Source organism: Triturus cristatus, chromosome 5_1 (assembly GCF_964204655.1).
Source record: "Triturus cristatus chromosome 5_1, aTriCri1.1, whole genome shotgun sequence".
Classification (NCBI taxonomy): domain Eukaryota; kingdom Metazoa; phylum Chordata; class Amphibia; order Caudata; family Salamandridae; genus Triturus; species Triturus cristatus.
The window spans coordinates 228,181,893-228,199,914 of record NC_140587.1 but is presented as its reverse complement, the minus strand read 5'-3'; positions in this window follow the sequence as shown (position 1 = coordinate 228,199,914).

Below are 18,022 nucleotides of genomic sequence, written 5' to 3'. Positions count from 1 at the left end.
GATTCTGGAGATAATCCCGGGTGGCCGAACATTAACGTTTAGGCATCCGTCACAAAACTTGGCGAAAGAAGTTGTCCTAACTGATCAGGGTAGGAAACTCCGGTGGACTAAAGTGGTTCCATCTACTTTTTTGTCCGAAGTTCGGTCTCAAACCGAAACGGAGTTTAATATTTGCCTACATCCCCAGTCTCAAGGCCCAGAGGTTATAAATGCCTTTAACATTATCTGTAAACAAATAAATCAGAATCTATTGGTTAAAGGGAAGCAAAAACCTCAGTTGGAAAAAAGATGGTTTAACAAAAATTGTTCCCAATCCCACGCTGACCTTCTTAAAGCCTTGAAAAAAATCCGCAGAGATAGGGATCTTGTAATTTCGAAAAGGCTAGTATATAAACAGGCCTTAGCCCAAAGAAAACAGGAACTAAGGGAGGAAGCTTGGGCAAATCTTCTATCTACTGACACCCTGAAAGATAGTGGGAAATTTTGGGCAACTATAAATCAGCCCTTGTTCTCTAATGAGGATAAAAATCACGAATTTGATTGTAATATTCCCGACGAGGCATGGCTAACCCATTTCGAAAAAATATACAGCCTGCCTGTAGATGGTAATCATGCTTCATCAAGCTTGCCACAAAGCAATTCTTATTCCCTGGACTTTCAGGTTCCTGAAGTAGAAAGGGCCATAGAAGAAATGTCGCGAAACAAGGCCCCGGGACCTGATGGGGTCCCTGCGGATCTGTTTAGAGCTGATCCACATACTTGGGCAAATATTTTAACCAATGTATTCAATAGGACTGGGCTAAATAATAATAGTTTTCCTGCTACCTGGGCAACCTCAATCATTATTCCAATTTTTAAAAAAGGAGACCGACAGGACCCCTCCTGTTACAGACCAATCTCCTTGATAGATTCATCTGTCAAAATACTGGGTAGAGTGGTCTTGAACAGATTAAGCGAATGGTTGAAGGGGAGTGGGATCCTGTCGGATGCACAATACGGTTTTAGACCTAAACGGAGCACCATTGACCAGTGCTTAAACTTGCACCTTTTAATAAATAAATATACAGTGGCCAAGGAGGGGTTTTTGTACATGGGTTTTATGGATCTTTCCTCTGCGTTCGATCTTGTCAATAGATCTAAACTCTGGAATATCCTATTGACCATGGGCCTCCAACCTTCCCTTGTATATTTTTTGGCCGATCTTCACTCGGATTTATCAGCCAAAATTAGAGTCAACTCAAATGGGCGATGCACGAGGCACTTTAGGTCAGACAGAGGTGTCAGACAGGGATGTATCTTGGCCCCCTTGCTGTTCACCCTTTATATAAATGCTCTCGATTCCCAACTGGGAGAGGTATCTTTAGACATCCCGCGTATAGGAGACCAGGTTGTCCCGGTTCTCCTATATGCGGATGACGCAGTGCTTCTGGCTCGCACTGGAGTAGGGTTGCAAAAGTTGCTGGATGCCTTCGGAGATTTCATGCAAAATCTGGACCTTAAAATAAATGCGAAAAAATCTCAGGTCCTGATTGCGGGGAAGGGAAGGCAGAAATCTAGGGTTAAAACTTTCTTTTGTTGTGGGGATGTGGTAAACAGGGTCTCAACATTCCCTTATTTAGGGGTTGTTTTTGATGAAAAGGGCACCTGGAACCCACAAATCAATAGCCGGAGTGTGGCATTTGCTAGGACAGTTTCGGGAGTTAGAGGCTTTGTTAAAAGATTAGGGGCTAGACCAGTTGTAGCCCTACTAAAAGTTTACGAGGCAAAATGTCTAGCTGTTGCAATGTATGGTTGCCAGATATGGGGCTACACCAACCATAATAAAATACAGCTTATTGAAAATAAGTTCCTACGAGAAACCCTTTCTGTTCCACAGTCCACTCCGACTTTCTCTACACACACGGAAGTGGGGATTGGTTTTGTGACAGACCTGATAAGAATCGCCCCTCTCCTTTATTGGCTCAAGATTTGGCTGAACAAAGAAATTACTTTAAACCATGTAATATTGAATAACTGTTTAAAACTGGATAATGTAAATAAAATATCATGGTTAGCATACATAAAATCTGGGTTCCAAAAGATAGGTCGCGAGGCCCTCTTCCGATCACCAGAAACTATCACAAAGAAGGATCTTGCAATGACCAAAACTGCCCTTGAGACCTTATTTTCCTTAGAACGTGAGGAGCTAGAAATGACAAAGCCAACAGTTAGAGCCAATTATGCCTTGATCAGTTCCCCTGGTCCTGAACCATATCTGATTGTTGTGAATGCCTCATACCACCGGTTCCTCCTAATCAGATTTAGGTTTAACTTGGTGCACTTTTCTCTGGGCTTTTTTAAAACCTGGTGCACTGTGGACCGTGCAGAACCCTGCAAATGTGACAATAGTTCAAGACAGGACACTCTACATTTTTTAATGTTCTGTAGTTTTTACAAGGATTGCAGGAGGAAGTTTTTGCTGCCGATATTGAGGGAGCTGGGTTTTAGACAGGTTAGGCCAGCACTTATATATTTACTGCAACTAAGTACCCCACGAATTATGTTTCACGTCGCAAGCTTCCTGGTCGCAGCTATGCGTATTAGGAAAAAAAATGTTTTTCCATTGCAGGTTTTAAACTAGATCATTTTTTAACTTTTTACGTACAAATTTTATAACTGCAGTTTTTACATTATTTATATCTGAATATGAAATAGGTCATATTATGATCGGGATTCATGGCATGAATTGTGTGTTTTATTCAATGTTTTTAATTGTGTTTGTTAGGATTGTATGTGTCTTTTATGATATTAATTTATCGAATAAAGGAATTTTGACTGACTATCTGCAGTTTTCTTCATATTTGCTTTGGTCACTTGTAACTGGGATTGAGCGGTCTTCCATATTTCCTTCAGATTGGTACGTAGGGAATCCACTGCAGGGATTGTAAGAGTGGGTTTCAAAGGCACTGTTCTAGGATGAAAGCCCTATACCAAGGTTTGATCAGCACACATTAGCTTGTACAATCAGAGACATGGGACAGGTAAAATATCAGACAGCTACAAGGAAAGATTTTTCTTAAAAATATTCCTTTATTCTTTATTCTTTACGTTCTCCACAGGGTAGCCAAAGCGTTTTGTTCTTTTATAGAACTTCTTCAGGGCTGAGCACATTTAAGGTTCCAGGAGTCCAGTTATTTGGATATGAAGTGTTCTATCATCGTGTTCGGGTTGTATTGGTCAGTGTCGACCTCCGCATCAATTTGATGGGGTTCATGGCATGAGTCCACCCTCCTCCAACCGATCACCGTCCAAAAAGCCCATTGGACAAAAGAAAGGTGGCTTACCTAAGGCAGAGTGGACACTGTTATTGTATGGAAATTCCGCTACTGGCAATGCTTTTACCCAACTATTTGTTAAGGTAGCCAACAAACTTCCGGGGGAAGATCTGTGATAAAATCCATACTCACAGTATGCCATGAATAAGGGGGAACAGGAAGAGGCTGTAATAAACCATCAGGCGTAGTGCGAGGTGCTTTCTGTGTCGCGCATATGGGACAAGAGGAAACATAATTCTGTATATCTTTTGCCATGTTTTCCCACCAAAACCATCTGCTACAGATCTCATTGGTCTTTTGAATGCCAGGGTAGCTCACTAAAGCGGAGGAGTGTACCCACTGGAGTACCTGATCACGGAGTTTGTCCAGTATATACAACTGGTCCCCATGATAAAGCAAACCTCCTGTTACGTGACAATTTGGTTGTTCCAACCATGGAGACATATCAGTCTCTGTTAATGTTTTCCCCAGGTCACTACAGAATTGATAAAAAAAAACATACCCTAGAATTTTACCAGGGGGTATGAATGCTTCAAGATTGGGATTGCTTCTTTTATGAGGGAGTGACACACATAGACGTGACAGAGCGTCTTCTTTTGCTTGTTGTGAAGCTGGCCGGTAGGTAATCACAAAATGAGATTCAGTAAAGGAAGATACCCAACGCATCTGTCTGGGGGTCAATGCTCTAGCAGTACAAAAGAATTCCAAATTCTTATGGTCTGAATATATGGTTATGGGATATCTCGCTCCCCAGAGATAATGTCTCCACTCCTGGAACACCTTCCTGATAGCTAACAGTTCCCTCTCTGCGACGGTGTAGTTCTGTTCCGCTGGCAATAACTTGTTTGAAAAGTGGGCGATAGGATGCATCTGCCCATTAGTGTCTTTCTGAGATAGAACGCCTCCTACTGCATATTGTGATGCGTCCGCCTCAACAAAGAAAGGGATAGTAGGATCAGGATGTATCAGGAGAGGAGCAGAAGTAAATTCTTTCTTTAATATGTCAATAAAGCTGTCTGAGCTTCTGAGGACCAAACAAAAGGCACCCCCTTTTTTACGAGTCTAGTTATGGGTGTTACCACGTCTGAGAAGTGCGTAATAAAACTTCGGCAAAAATTTGCAAAATCTAACAGAGACTGTATGTTCTTGACACAAGTGGGGGTAGGCCAAGACAAGATGGCTTCGACTTTCTTTTGGTCCATCTGTATCCCACTTTCAGAAATCACAAACCCCAAGAACTCTACCGTAGAGGCATGGAAATTACATTTCTCGAGTTTGGAAAATAGATGATGATCTCATAGTCTTTGCAATACCTGTTTCACATGTTCTTTGTGCTCAGTAGGATTTTTTTTAGAAATTCAAGATATTGTCTATATAGACTATTAAAAAACGATCCAGAAAACCACGGAAGATCTCATTAATGTAAAACTGAAATGCTGCAGGGGCATTGCACAGTACGAATGGCATTACGCAATATTCGAATAAACCAAATTTAGTTCTAAACGCCGTTTTCCACTTATCACCATCACGTACTCGGATAAGATGGCATGCCCCTCGTAAATCTACCTTAGTGAACACAGTGGCATCTTTGATTTGATCTAATAACACCGGGATGAGTGGTAACGGGTATTTATTCTTAATGGTGACCTTGTTCAGGGATCTATAATCTATACAGGCGCGAAAGCCCCCTTCCCGCTTGAATATGAAGAAAAAGGGAGAATAAATGGGTGAAGAGGAGTGCCTGATAAACCCACATTTTAACATGTCATCCAGGTAATCTCTTAGATAGGCAGTTTCAGGTTCTGATAGGGCCAAGATTTGACTACACGGCTGCACACCCCCGGGTTCTAGGTCTATGCGACAATCAAAGTTGTGGTGAGGAGGCAATACCGTTGCTTTTACTTTATCGAATATGTCAGTATATTGTCTGTAGATGTGAGGTAGGGAGTCTAGCTCCGGAATACTACAGGAAACACATACCAAGGGAGAAGCCAAATCAATAGCTTCTTGATAACATTGCAGGATACAATAACTAAAATCTAGGGTCACGGTTCTTCGCACACAATCTATTTTGGCATTATGCATCTGTAACCAGGATACTCCAAGTATGTTTGTCGAATAGTCTCCTCATCTGTTCCTTGAAAGCGGGAAAATTATGCAAAAGAGGGTCATCCAATTCTACCAAAGGTATCAACCAATTGGCAGCGGTACCCTTGAGATAGGATATGACGAACACCACCTTGGCAGTGCCATCAGGAAAGGCAGTGGGTCAACACATGAATTGTAGATAACATTGATTCATGAAGCTGCGGTATTTGCCGCTTTCTCCACTACACCTTTCAGGATTAGCTAAGGGAACTGGAACAGGAGTGACTACGGTAATGCTAGTGGGTGGAGACCCGCTATCTGGTTGTGTTTTGTCAAAATGGAAAGTGGTAGGCTGTAATACATGACGATGTGTCTTGGGGATAGTTCCGAATGGAGGACCACATGCGGTGTTTATCTGCCTACTGTGAAGCTCAGTTTTCAGAGAATGGTTCTCCGGTCTGAGAGTTTGATCCTCTGTTTGCAGTGCTACTAAAGCTGCTGCTAATTGCTGAACTGAGGTCACTATTGGTCCTGACCCAACTGAAACTAGGTTCCGTTTTATAAACTGTATGTCTCACATTGAAAATTGGATGTGTGCTAATCACTTGCAGCTAAATGGAGGAAAGACAGAGATAGTGCTCTATGGTAGGGCTCAAGAGTTTTGGTCCCATGACTGGTGGCCTTCTAACCTTGGACCTTGTCCCACTCCAACGTCAACTGTGCGCAATCTCGGTTTTAAAATGGACAATAAATTGTCCATGAAAGACCATGTAAACAAGACAGCGAGAACCTGTTTTGGTGGTATGCGCAATTTGCGTAAAGTTTTTTAATGGATTCCGACTGAGGCAAGAAGGCCCTTAGTTCAGGGACTAATTGTTAGCAGAATGGATTATGGTAATGCTTTACTTGCAGCCATAAATGATAATCTACTGTCAAGGCTTCAGGTCGTGCAGAATACTGCAGCTAGGCTGGTACTTAATCTTCCACCCAGATCTTCATCGGCTCCCACTCTGAAACCTTTGCATTGGTTGCCTGTTAGGAAGTGTATTCAATTTAAGATTCTTTGTTTGACACATAAGAACATGTACGTAAAAGGTCCGGGTTTCTGGACTGAAAAGCTTAACTGGTATCTCCCAGGCAGAACTCTGAGATCCAGTAACACAGCCCTTCTTGTATCTCCCAGAATTCGTACCGACACCAACGGAGGTAGATCTTTCTCTTTTCTGGCCCCTTCGTTTTGGAATAAATTGTCACTCCAGTTACAGACCACAATGGATCATAATTGCTTTCGTAGGAAGCTGAAGGCATTGCTGTTTGACATCTAATTGCACAAATTCTATCTTATCTCAGAGTTATCCACCAGCGCCATGAGATGTGCGCTTAATAAATATCCCTTGATTTGATTTGATTTGATTTGATGGGAGTAGTGTCTGCAGGGAACCTGGCCTCAACAGTCTCATCCTGGTCCATCTTCGTTCGGGCAGTATGAATTTTGTGGGCTTGGCTTTTTGTCACAACTCCCACTCACTTGAAAACCAGGAACCGCAGAAACGTAGAGCCCTCCCTCTCACCTTCAGACCAATCCTCCACACAGACTATTACAGTATGGGCGATTGATCCCAAGGGGAAAGGCATGAGAAATACACCACCCCTGATGTGCTGGGAATCGAGGGAAAGGTACTAGGTGTGATGTCCTGAAGTTGGCGTGGGCAGGAGGAATGGATGTCCAGACAGCGTCTGTAGGGTAGCAGCGGAGAAGGAAGGAACAGCAAGACATAAGCAATAGAAGGACTTTAGATGAGGGAAAAGGGACAGGGAACACACATTAGTCAAAGTTGTTTCCTTCAAACGTGTCAGGAGGAAAGGAAAGAACACTCACCACGGTTTTCACAGAATGGTAGAGCATTAGTTCAAATATGTGAACTAAGGTAGACTTTTCCAGGGGGTATTGTAATTCTTCATAGATGCGGTGTAGAAGGGAATTGAGGCAACCAAAGGATATGTTCGTGTTAAAGGTACTCTAGATAAAGTGGTGCTGTAGGCTTCTGCACAGTGGTGGAGACGAAATGAAGATGAAATAGCCCTGATCTCACCCTACACAAGGAGCCAAGAAAATGCTCCACCCCAGTGGTTTCTTTTTTGTATCAAGGACACAGCGCTGGTGACTCCTGTCGAGCGCTCTTTCAGGAAACGAGTGAAAAGAACACAGATGCCAAAGAATGGACTTGCGCTGGAGGCGACAATAGAACCAGAGAACTGCGTTTGCGTTTGGTAAACAAAAAGGGAAACTACGGGCTCCACTCATGATCCACCGGGGCCATGGAGAAGTAATCTCCTATAGCGGGAAACGTGTGCCGTGAAAGCTGATAGGAAAACAATACTGAGGCTGATGGCTCCGGCCGCGTACCTCATGGAGGGTGAAAGGTCGAACAACTGCGCTTGAAAGTAGTAGCACGAACAGGGCTTGATAAGAGAAAGTGGTAACACACAATGGTAATCTAACATACTCCTAAAATGCAGACACTACTCTAAGGGTACCTAGAGCATGTGTAGGTGTAGAGCCAACAACCTCCCCAAGGGATGATCCAACCCCATTACCTGAGTGGGTAGAGTGAAGGACCCCGTCTTGGTCTTGAATTGGACACCCCTCATGGAATGTCAGACCGGTGTTTGGTTATTTCTCAGCATGCAGGGACCTTTGGTGTCAGCAGAAGTGCCTCCTCTTCCAATCTATCAGGATGGCTATTATTTATAATAAAAAGCAGCCTTTGTGATGTGCGCGCTAGATTAGTAATATTATGGATATGCCGATAGTGCTATTGCCCAGTGGATGTAGATAGGACGACTTTTGTACCTAGTACCCAGAGAGTCCTAGTACATGATGTTCAGGGCATCGTGATAATGTGGTGCGAAGCTGAATGCATAAACAAAGTAGTTTCAATTAAACTAATCCAACATTGTCGTGCATGTATATGTGGGCAAAAGGTCACCGCTAAAATGTTATTTTCTAGGACAATGTAAGGAATAGGCTGCCTTGTTACATGTGCCTAACCTGGGAATATAACAGTATAAAACCAGAGAAATTTAGCATTTATTGTTAGCTGAGCTAACTATAACTTGTGCCCCTGCATATTACATCACTCATGACATGGTTAGTGACATCACTGATGACATCTCAAATGACATCACTGATGACATCATCTACAGAATCTCTGATGCACCCACTCACTCCCCCATAGAACATTTCAATACACCCATGCCAACACAACCATTCACAAACCCATTCACAGACTGTAGGAAGGTAGAATCCTTCTGCATGTTTACCCCCACTTTTTGCCTGGCGCTAAGCTGTTTTTTGACTAGTCTGACTGTGATCCTGCTAATCAGGACCCCAGTCTCTCTGCTTTTTCCCTTAAATTGTTGTGGTAAGTACTTAGATACATCTCAGATTGTATACTGGGGTACTCTTGGAAGTCCGTAGTATATGGTACTAAGGTACCCAGGACATAGGAACCCCAGAGGTCACCCATGGGAGACCTTTAAAAAGGGAACTAGAGGCCTGCCATTGCAGCCTGTGTAAGCTGGTGCTAGCACCACTTACAAAAGACATAGGTTTCCTATATCTAGGGTCACTGCACTTAAAACCTATAAGTCACCCCTATAGCAGGCCTTCGCAATCCTGAAGGCAGGGTGCTTGTTTCTAAGTGGGGGGTGCCACTGCATGAGCAGTACACCCCTACAGCTTACGAAGTCCATTCTCCTGGGTTGTCAGTGTAGCAGCCATATACCATATAGAGGGGCACAGCGTAATTACGAGATGACCATCTCAAAAACGGTTGCAACAAATCCTATCATGTTTGATATCAAACATGTTGGAATCATACCCCCACACAGTAAACGGTGTGGGAGGTATGATTCCAAGCACTGGAAGAGCCCTCCATTAGGCTCTCAGTGTTCCCAGTACCAGCCTTTTTTACCCGAACAGCACAAAATGATTGAAGCCGACCAGAGACACAATTCTGCCCTCCTGCTGCTGAGCCAAACTTGAGCAGGGGAAGGAAGAATAATTGGCAGCCTATCACAGGGAGGTGTGCCCACCTCCCAGACTGGATTTAGTGTATTGGGGTAGGGTGGGTACACTTGCCAGCGCCACTCAGTCTGCATGAGGGGCACATTTGGTGTCCCCATGCATATTCCAGTTCAAACCAGTCCTGGGAGCTGTTGGCTCCTGCTCTGGCACGAAACTGGACAAAGGACATGGGAGTAACCTCCCCCCGTCCAGATGTTCCCCTCGGTGGATCCCCTGAATCGTCCCAACCCTTTCCCTAGGGTATTTAGGGGTTACCTGGGTGTAGGTCCCTAGATTCATTGTGGGACAAGATTCAGATCAGACACCACTTCTACTTCTTCCGTTTGGGCACTCTGGACTTTGCTGGACTTCGTTTGGGCTCGACTTTGTCTCCCTTTTTAAGTCTGATGCATTGTCTGTGCCTGTGCACCATACCGCAACCTTCCAAGGCCTGTGGGCATCAATGACACCTGAAGGAATCTCCGTTGGAGTGAAGGAGTCACTCCCCTGAACTCGCAGGCACTGCAACTAAGTCTGCCAGTCTGCTGATCCTGAGCTCCTCCAGACTCTGTAAGGTTCTGCAACACAGGTTGTGGTTGTCCCCAGCTCCCGATGCCTTTCCTACCCTCTCACCAAGTTTGAGGCCATTATCCCTTGTGGGAGTTGCAATAACCGAACCTCTGTGCTCATCGTCAACTTGCAGTTGCGAAGGCTTGTTGGCTTCCTTCCAAGAAGATCTTCGGGCTCTAAGTAGCCCCAACCTCAAGCACCTCCAGTGACCAGAATCTTCAGCCACAATACATTGTGTGCATCGTGGCCTGCATCTTTTGGTGAGCTGCTTGAGGTCCTCTAGTGACTCCAGTGCCCCTGGCCTGTAGGTCCATTTGAGGGTCACCTTTGTTTCTTTTGGGGTCCCCTGATTGCTTGGGCCTGCCCTGGCTTCCCTTCTTGTGGTGAGTCCCTTGCTTTTCCCAACATTGCTCCTTCTTCAGCTCCTGCGTTGGTTGCATTTGCCAAGGCTTGCTGGTGTGCCTGCCGGACACCAACCCCTCAGCACTCTACATCCTTCATAGGACAGCTCGTGACCAGCTCCTGGTCTTCCTCAGCATCACCTGGTCCTCACAGCTACATAGTCAAGGTCATCGACACCCATCATGCAACACCAGCCATTGGAGGACATTCATCTTCCAAGTCTCCTGGTCACTTCTGAATGACATAGCTTCTGTCCCGTCTGCTTGCAGGTAGCTCTCATCTAGAATCCACCTTCAGATTCCACCAGACACTTTCTCCTTCTTCAACAGCAGCACTTTCCTGAAGTCGTCCATTGGGTTCGCCGGCTGTTTCCAACACCACTTCACACGTGTGCACCCGGCTTCCCTGCTGTAGGTAACATGCGTACTAGGGTATCCACGGGTGGGGTGGCTCTCCAACCTTCTGTCTTCCTCTGGGTTTCTTCAGGGTCCACTGGGAAGGGTCCTTAATCTTTAAAAATCCAACTGTAGAGTTGTACGGAGCTCGCGGTCGTGTTCCCCCACTGCACACGCTATTGTTAGAAATACTTTGTGTGGTTGTTTTTCACTTAATCTATACTATAAGATTGCATTCTGGTGAAACAAGCTGCTTTACACTCCTTCTGGACTAAGCCTAAAGGCTGCTCTCCAAAGCTACCACTTAGAGAGCTTTCTAAGGTTGTCTAAGACCTCTTAAATCACCAAAAGGGTTGTCTGGACTGATGCAACGTGTACATTTGCATTCGTGGACATAATATACCAGGAAAGCTTCTTACGCAGACCCATACCAGTACTTATACACCCACTCACTGATTCATAGATCTACGCACACATCCACTCACTCACCAATACAGCCACTCATACACCCACTCACTGATTCATAGATCTACACACACATCCACTCACTCACGCATACAGCCACTCATAAATCCACTCCCTCATTAATACAGCCACTGACATATATACTCTTACATGCATACAGCCACCCACACACTTAGTCACTCACCTATAGAGCTACTCACAAACCTACTCACTCACCCATAGTCAATCACACAGCTACTGACTCACCCATACAGTTACATAGACACCCACTTACTTCTCATACATTTACTAACACATACTCACTCACCTATACAGTCACTGACACAGTCACTCATATACCCCATCACACACCTATACTGCCTTTCACATATCCAGTTACTCACCCATATACTACTGACACATCTGCTCTTTCACCCACACAGTCATACACACACACACACACGCTTACCCATATAGCACATCACACACACACTCACTAACCCATACAGCCACTCAGTCACCCACTCACTCATCCATACAAGCAGTTACACACACCCCTCACACATACACACACACACACAGACACATCAAGTAATTCAAACAACCAGTCACTCACCCATACATTCTTTGAGACACATAATCACTCACTTATACAGTCAGTCACACACCTTGCAAACAGAATATTAGGGTTACTGTGGCACACCTAAGATAGTTACATGAACCTCTAAAAGTATAGAGATTTAGTATCAAGGCGATATGGGGTACAGTATTCCCATAACTTTTTTTCCTTATTGAACAAGAACAATTGACAGGATTTCAGAAAAACATAAGTCTGACACCATCCAGTTCAAGTGTAGGACTGTGATTCTTTATTCTTTTCTTTCATTTGAGTCCACGACAAATTCTTTCAATAAATAGTCTCAGCACTTTTTTTGCCAACACGTGTTTCGTCTTTTCAAAGACTTTATCAAGGCTTTCCTCATGGAATGAATAAAGCACCAAGGTAAAAGGTTTAGGATGTGTATTTTATGAAATACAGCGGTGCAGAAACATATGCTGCTACCTATCACATAACGCTATGCTCTGATGCTGGAAAGCAGTGACCAGCGTGGTGTATAATTTAATGGGTGCAGATCACGTATAATGCCACCCAGTGAACGAGAATGTCCGAGAAACGCCCATCCGCGTATGAAAGTATCCACAGGATATGAAAGAAAAGAATAAAGAATCACAGTCCTATACTTGAACTGGATGGTGTCAGACTTATGTTTTTCTGAAATCCTGTCAATTGTTCTTGTTCAATAAGGAAAAAAAGTTATGGGAATACTGTACCCCATATCGCCTTGATACTAAATCTCTATACTTTTAGAGGTTCATGTAACTATCTTAGGTGTGCCACAGTAACCCTAATATTCTGTTTGCAAGTTATTACTCAGAGAATTTCTGTTTTCTGTGTTATTAGAGCAGTTTGGTGGTATGCTCTTTTAGGGTGGGGCACCCGTTGTTTTATACTGTTTCACGCTATAAATGAATGTTAACCTGATGCTAAACTGAAAGTGCGGATATTTCCCATGTGGAACACCGCCACCTTTGTTTTTCATTTAGTCAGTCACACACCCACTGAATCATCCATACAGGCACTCATAAACCCATTGATTTACCAATACACCTTAGTATACATATTTAACATTCAGAAACATTTGAAAAACACTCACATTCACTGGATGATGTCGTCAGTGATGTCATTAGAGATGTCATAAGTGATGTCATCAGTGATTTCACTGAGCATCTCATGAGTTATGTAATATGTGGGGTCATAAGCAGTGCATTGCGGGTGCGCGAGTTATAGTTAGCACAGCTAACTATAACTGCTGAATTTCTCTGGTTTTGTACGAGTAAAACATGAGCCTAACTCGAATGTCTCTGTAGCCTTTAGTTTTTCCAGTGAATATATATATCTATATATATATATATGGGAGGCCCTACAACAGGCCTGCATAAAGATAATATTGGATTTTGGAGAGCGGTTAATGCACCCTTTTTTTATTAATAGAGAGTCTGATATTATAGATATGGCCATTACAGGTGAGAAGTGGGCAGAATCTTTTACGGGACTTTATAATAATGAGATCGCCGATGACAATAGGACAGCGACAGTAGTATTGGGAGCTGAAGACAATAGTGATGACGGACTCTTTCCCTTAGACATCGATATCTCTCTTGAGGAGGTAACTAGGGCTATAAAAGAGAGTGCCTCTGGGAAAGCTCCAGGGCCGGACGGTGCCCCAGTGGATGTCTACAAAGCTAACATAGAGCTGTGGGCCCCACTTTTAACGATTGTCTTAAACAGCTGTAATCGTTACAGGTTTATCCCCACCTGGTCTGATGCATTTGTGATTCCTATATTCAAAAAGGGGGATAGAAACTAACCAAGCTGTTATCGCCCCATCTCCTTATTGGATTATTTTATGAAAGATGCGGGGAGGGTCATTTTAAATAAATTACAGATATGGGCTGAAGATACAGGAGTTGTATCTAATCTCCAATATGGTTTCCGCTCAGGTTTAGGCACAATTGAGCAGGGACTTAACCTGTCATTAATCATAGATAAATATAGGAAAGCAAAGAAGGGTAAACTTCTCCTTACGTTTGTGGACCTAAGCTCTGCTATTTTCTACAGCTTTTTAACTGTTTATTTATAAATATTTTACTCATTAAATAACATTATATTTTTTTCAGAAAATTGCACACAAAAAATAATTAAAACTGAAATATTGTTTAATTATTTTGTTTTATTTTTTTATTTTAATATATTTATATTATTTTTTTTATTATTTTTTTTAATTCCCAATTTTTTCGGAGTCGCGCACCCAAAGCGTACACCTCACGGTGGGCGCGCGGATTCTAGCCGCCATTTTAGAAACGTCGTGAAGGATCCGCGTACGGTGTGCGACGGCTGCGAGTTTTTCAGTTACATCATATACATTTAATATTACGTGTTGTGCGCGATTGGTATGCGACCAGTCTGCGACTCCTGCTCCCGTGTATTCATGACACATGCGCATTACGGTACGCGATGCTTGCACGGTGACGGGTCCCGCGTGACATCATATACATGCTGGGGCGCACTGGGTGCGCGACTCCCGCAAAAAATGTTATGTTCTAAAATTATATGTATGTGTGTTTAATATACATATTAGGGCAAGAGACTATCTAAGATATTCATAAAAATAATATATTTGTACTTATAATAAACGTATATTATTTTTAAATATATTTTCGCGAAGTCGCGTCGGGTGCGTGCTTCGTGAGCGCAGAGTGCGCGGATCCCATGTGAACTAAAAAAAAAAGATTTCATTGGTTCATAAAATTTCCCACTGTAACTATTGAAGGACCCCACCCATTTTAATCATTCTTGCTGGAGCATCTTTAGAGAGACATTTCTTTTCCTTCAAGAACCCTTTTTGCTTGTTTTTTTTGGTGTTTTTCAAAAAATATCAAACAAAATGGCATCTGGACAGCAGCAGCAGCAGGACGAAGTATCTTCTGAAGAAGAATTCTTGCAGGAGGCACCACGTCCACAGAAGACGGAATATGTAGTGTGGAAATTCTTCACTTTTCCACCTGGAGAGAAGAAAGTAAATGCGCGAAAGGTGACGTGCAAAATTTGTGACCGAGTCCTGTCAAGAGGCAGTGAAAAAAAAGGCCAGAATTCGCCTTTCTCGAACAACACTGCGTGAAGTGTAAGAAACTTATATGCTTCGGTGAGCAGTCGGTGGATGCAGTTTGTGATGCGCAACGCGCAACGCAACCATTGTTGTTAATTTTTTAGTTTTTTTGTTTTTGGAATGATAGGTAATTCCAAATGTTTCCTGTTTTATTCGTTCTTTTTTTTGTTTATTTTTTGAAAAAACCCCAAAAATAAAAAATCGTAAAAAAAAGAAAACAAAAAAAAAGAGGAAAAAAGTTCTTATCAGAACTACCTTATCCGGTTAAAGAAAGAACTATAATTGCAAGGTAATGTGTGAAGGTTTGTTTGAATATATGTATACAGCATGATTGACTGAAAGAATGCATTAGTAGTGTATGATGAATTTATAGGTGAAGATTTATGCGGAAGTACTGCAGCGTGACACTGCAAGCTCTTTAGCTGAACTGTACTGTGGCACTTCCGAAGCACAGGGATGTGACATATGTACATGAATATGTTGCAACTTTGTGCTTCCCTCTGCACTGCTGCACAAACTGCAGCCATGCGGTGACACAGGCACCCTTGCACCATGGTGCAAGGATGTCTGTGTCATGTGGAGATTGTTTTTGTGTAGGAAGGGACACCTTCCTGCACAAAAACAATCAGTAAAGGCATTTTCCTCTTTCAATGTATGCTGTGGAATGCAGCATGCATTGAAAGAGGAAAAAATTAGGAGAAATGAAAATAATTCTCCTCGTTGCGCCTTGCTACACCAACTCTAGGATGGCGCAGCATTCACACACATCTCCAGATTTACGATTTCTCATAAATCTGGAGATGTGTCTTGTTCTAAGGGTGTTGTTTGGGAACACCCACAGCAACACCTATGGGACGCCCCTTCAACGCAAAGTTCTGTGTATGAAGGGGTCGTATTTACAAGGAGAGGAAAAACCACACAGGGTGGCTTTTCCTCTCCTTGTAAATATGAAGGAGTGCCTGGCGCCATCACTGCGTTACAAAAAGTGACGTACTGGTGGCGCAGGGTGCTTGTAAATCTGCCCCATAAGTGCTTAGGTATTGGCAGACTGATACAATAAGAACATAGTGCTGGATGGGTGATTGAAGAATTGCATGAGACTGACAGGAGGTATCCTACGCTGCATGGGTACTACTTCAGTAATTAATGGAGTGGACCAATAGTATGTATGTGCTTAGAGATTTGTAGGGATTATGCACAGAATATTTTATGTATACTTGTGTTGGTGCCTAGGTCATTTTATAAGAATACCACTAGTAACTGGAATGATGACAGGGCTGCAAACAGAGTGAACCCTTAATTTATAAGTGCTTAGGTATTGGTGGAGTAACAGGATAAGGAGATAGTGCTGGATGGGTGATTGGAGAAATGCATGGGACAGACAGGAGGATTCCTACACTGCATAGGTACTAACTGGGTATTTAGAAGAGCGTATCAATAGTTTGTAGCTGGTTAGAGGTGTGCATGCATAGTGTACAAAATATTGTACCTGCACTTGTGTTTTTGACTACGCCATTCCTTAAGTATACGACTAATAACTGGAGTAATTTCAGCGTTGCAAAGAAAGTGCGTGCTGAATTTATTAGTGCTTAGGTATTGGTGGAGTGATAGGATACGTAGATAGTGCTGGATGGGTGATTGGAGAAGTGCATGGGACAGACAGATGGATTCCTAGACTGCATAGGTACTAACTGGGTATTTAGAAGAGCGTATCAATAGTGGTAGCTGGTTAGAGGTCTGCATGCATAGTGTACAAAATATTGTACCTGCGCTTGTGTTAGTGGCTAGGCCATTCCTTAAGTATTTGACTAATAACTGGAGTAATTTCAGTGCTGTAAAGAGAGTGCATGCTAAATGTATTAGTGCTGAGGTATTGGCAGAGTGAGATGATACGTAGATAGTGCTGGATGGCTGAATGGAGAAGTGCATGGGACAGACGGAAGGATTCCTAGACTGCATAAGTACTAACTGAGTATTTAAAAGACTGTATCAAAGCTATGTAGCTGATTAGAGGTCTGCATGCATAGTGCACAGAATATTGTAGCTGTACTAGGATTGGTGTGTCTATGGTTTCGAGAATGGTAGTCTGTATTTTAGGGTGTGAGGAGGTGCATCAGATGATCACGTAGATGATGTCATCAGTGATGTCATTTGGGATGTCATCAGTGATGTCATCAGTGATGTCACTGACCATGTCATGAGTGATGTATTATGTGACGTCATCAGCAGTGCATTACTTTAATCCAAAAAGCTGGCAGCCATATTGGCCTGGTCACGATGTGAAAATTCAGGAATTGATACAATAAAGAAAAGAAAACAAGTGTTAATATGCACACAATGTCATTTCAGTATATCTTTCCCCGTGACCGCCATACCTGTATGTTCGTCAACATGACTTATTCATAATAAACATACTTAGAATTGCAAACATCAACATAAACAATGGACTACACATTACTTTAAAGTGAAAGGCTATCAGCCATATTAATCTGGGCACATTGCGTATTATAATGGTTCTTACACGAAAGAAAAGGAAAAAAAGGGGTGTTAATATACACACACTATCCCTAAATAAAGTTCTAGTGATTATAGTTCCATTCCATTCACAGCTCATTAGAGATGTCATGAGTGATGTAACTGACCATGTCATGAATTATGTGATGTCTGAGGTCATTAGCAGTACATTGCGGGGGCGTAAGTTATAGTTAGCTCAGGTAACTATAACTGCTGAATTTCACTGGTTGTATATGAGTGAAATCTGAGTCTAACTATACCGTCCCTGTAATCTTTGTTTTTTTCAGCAAATTTCTAGTTTTTTTTAACGTTAAGTAAGATGCATATCACAATGGATGGTGGGGGGTTGGAAGCAGGACCTGGCATTGTGCTGCCCCCACCCAAGCTTGCTGCTCCTGCCTTCCCTCCTCCTAGCCATCCATTGTCCAAGTCCATGTCCCTGCTCCCTTATTACAGACCAGTGTGGCCGTTGTTCTGCCACTGTCCTTCCCACCCTCT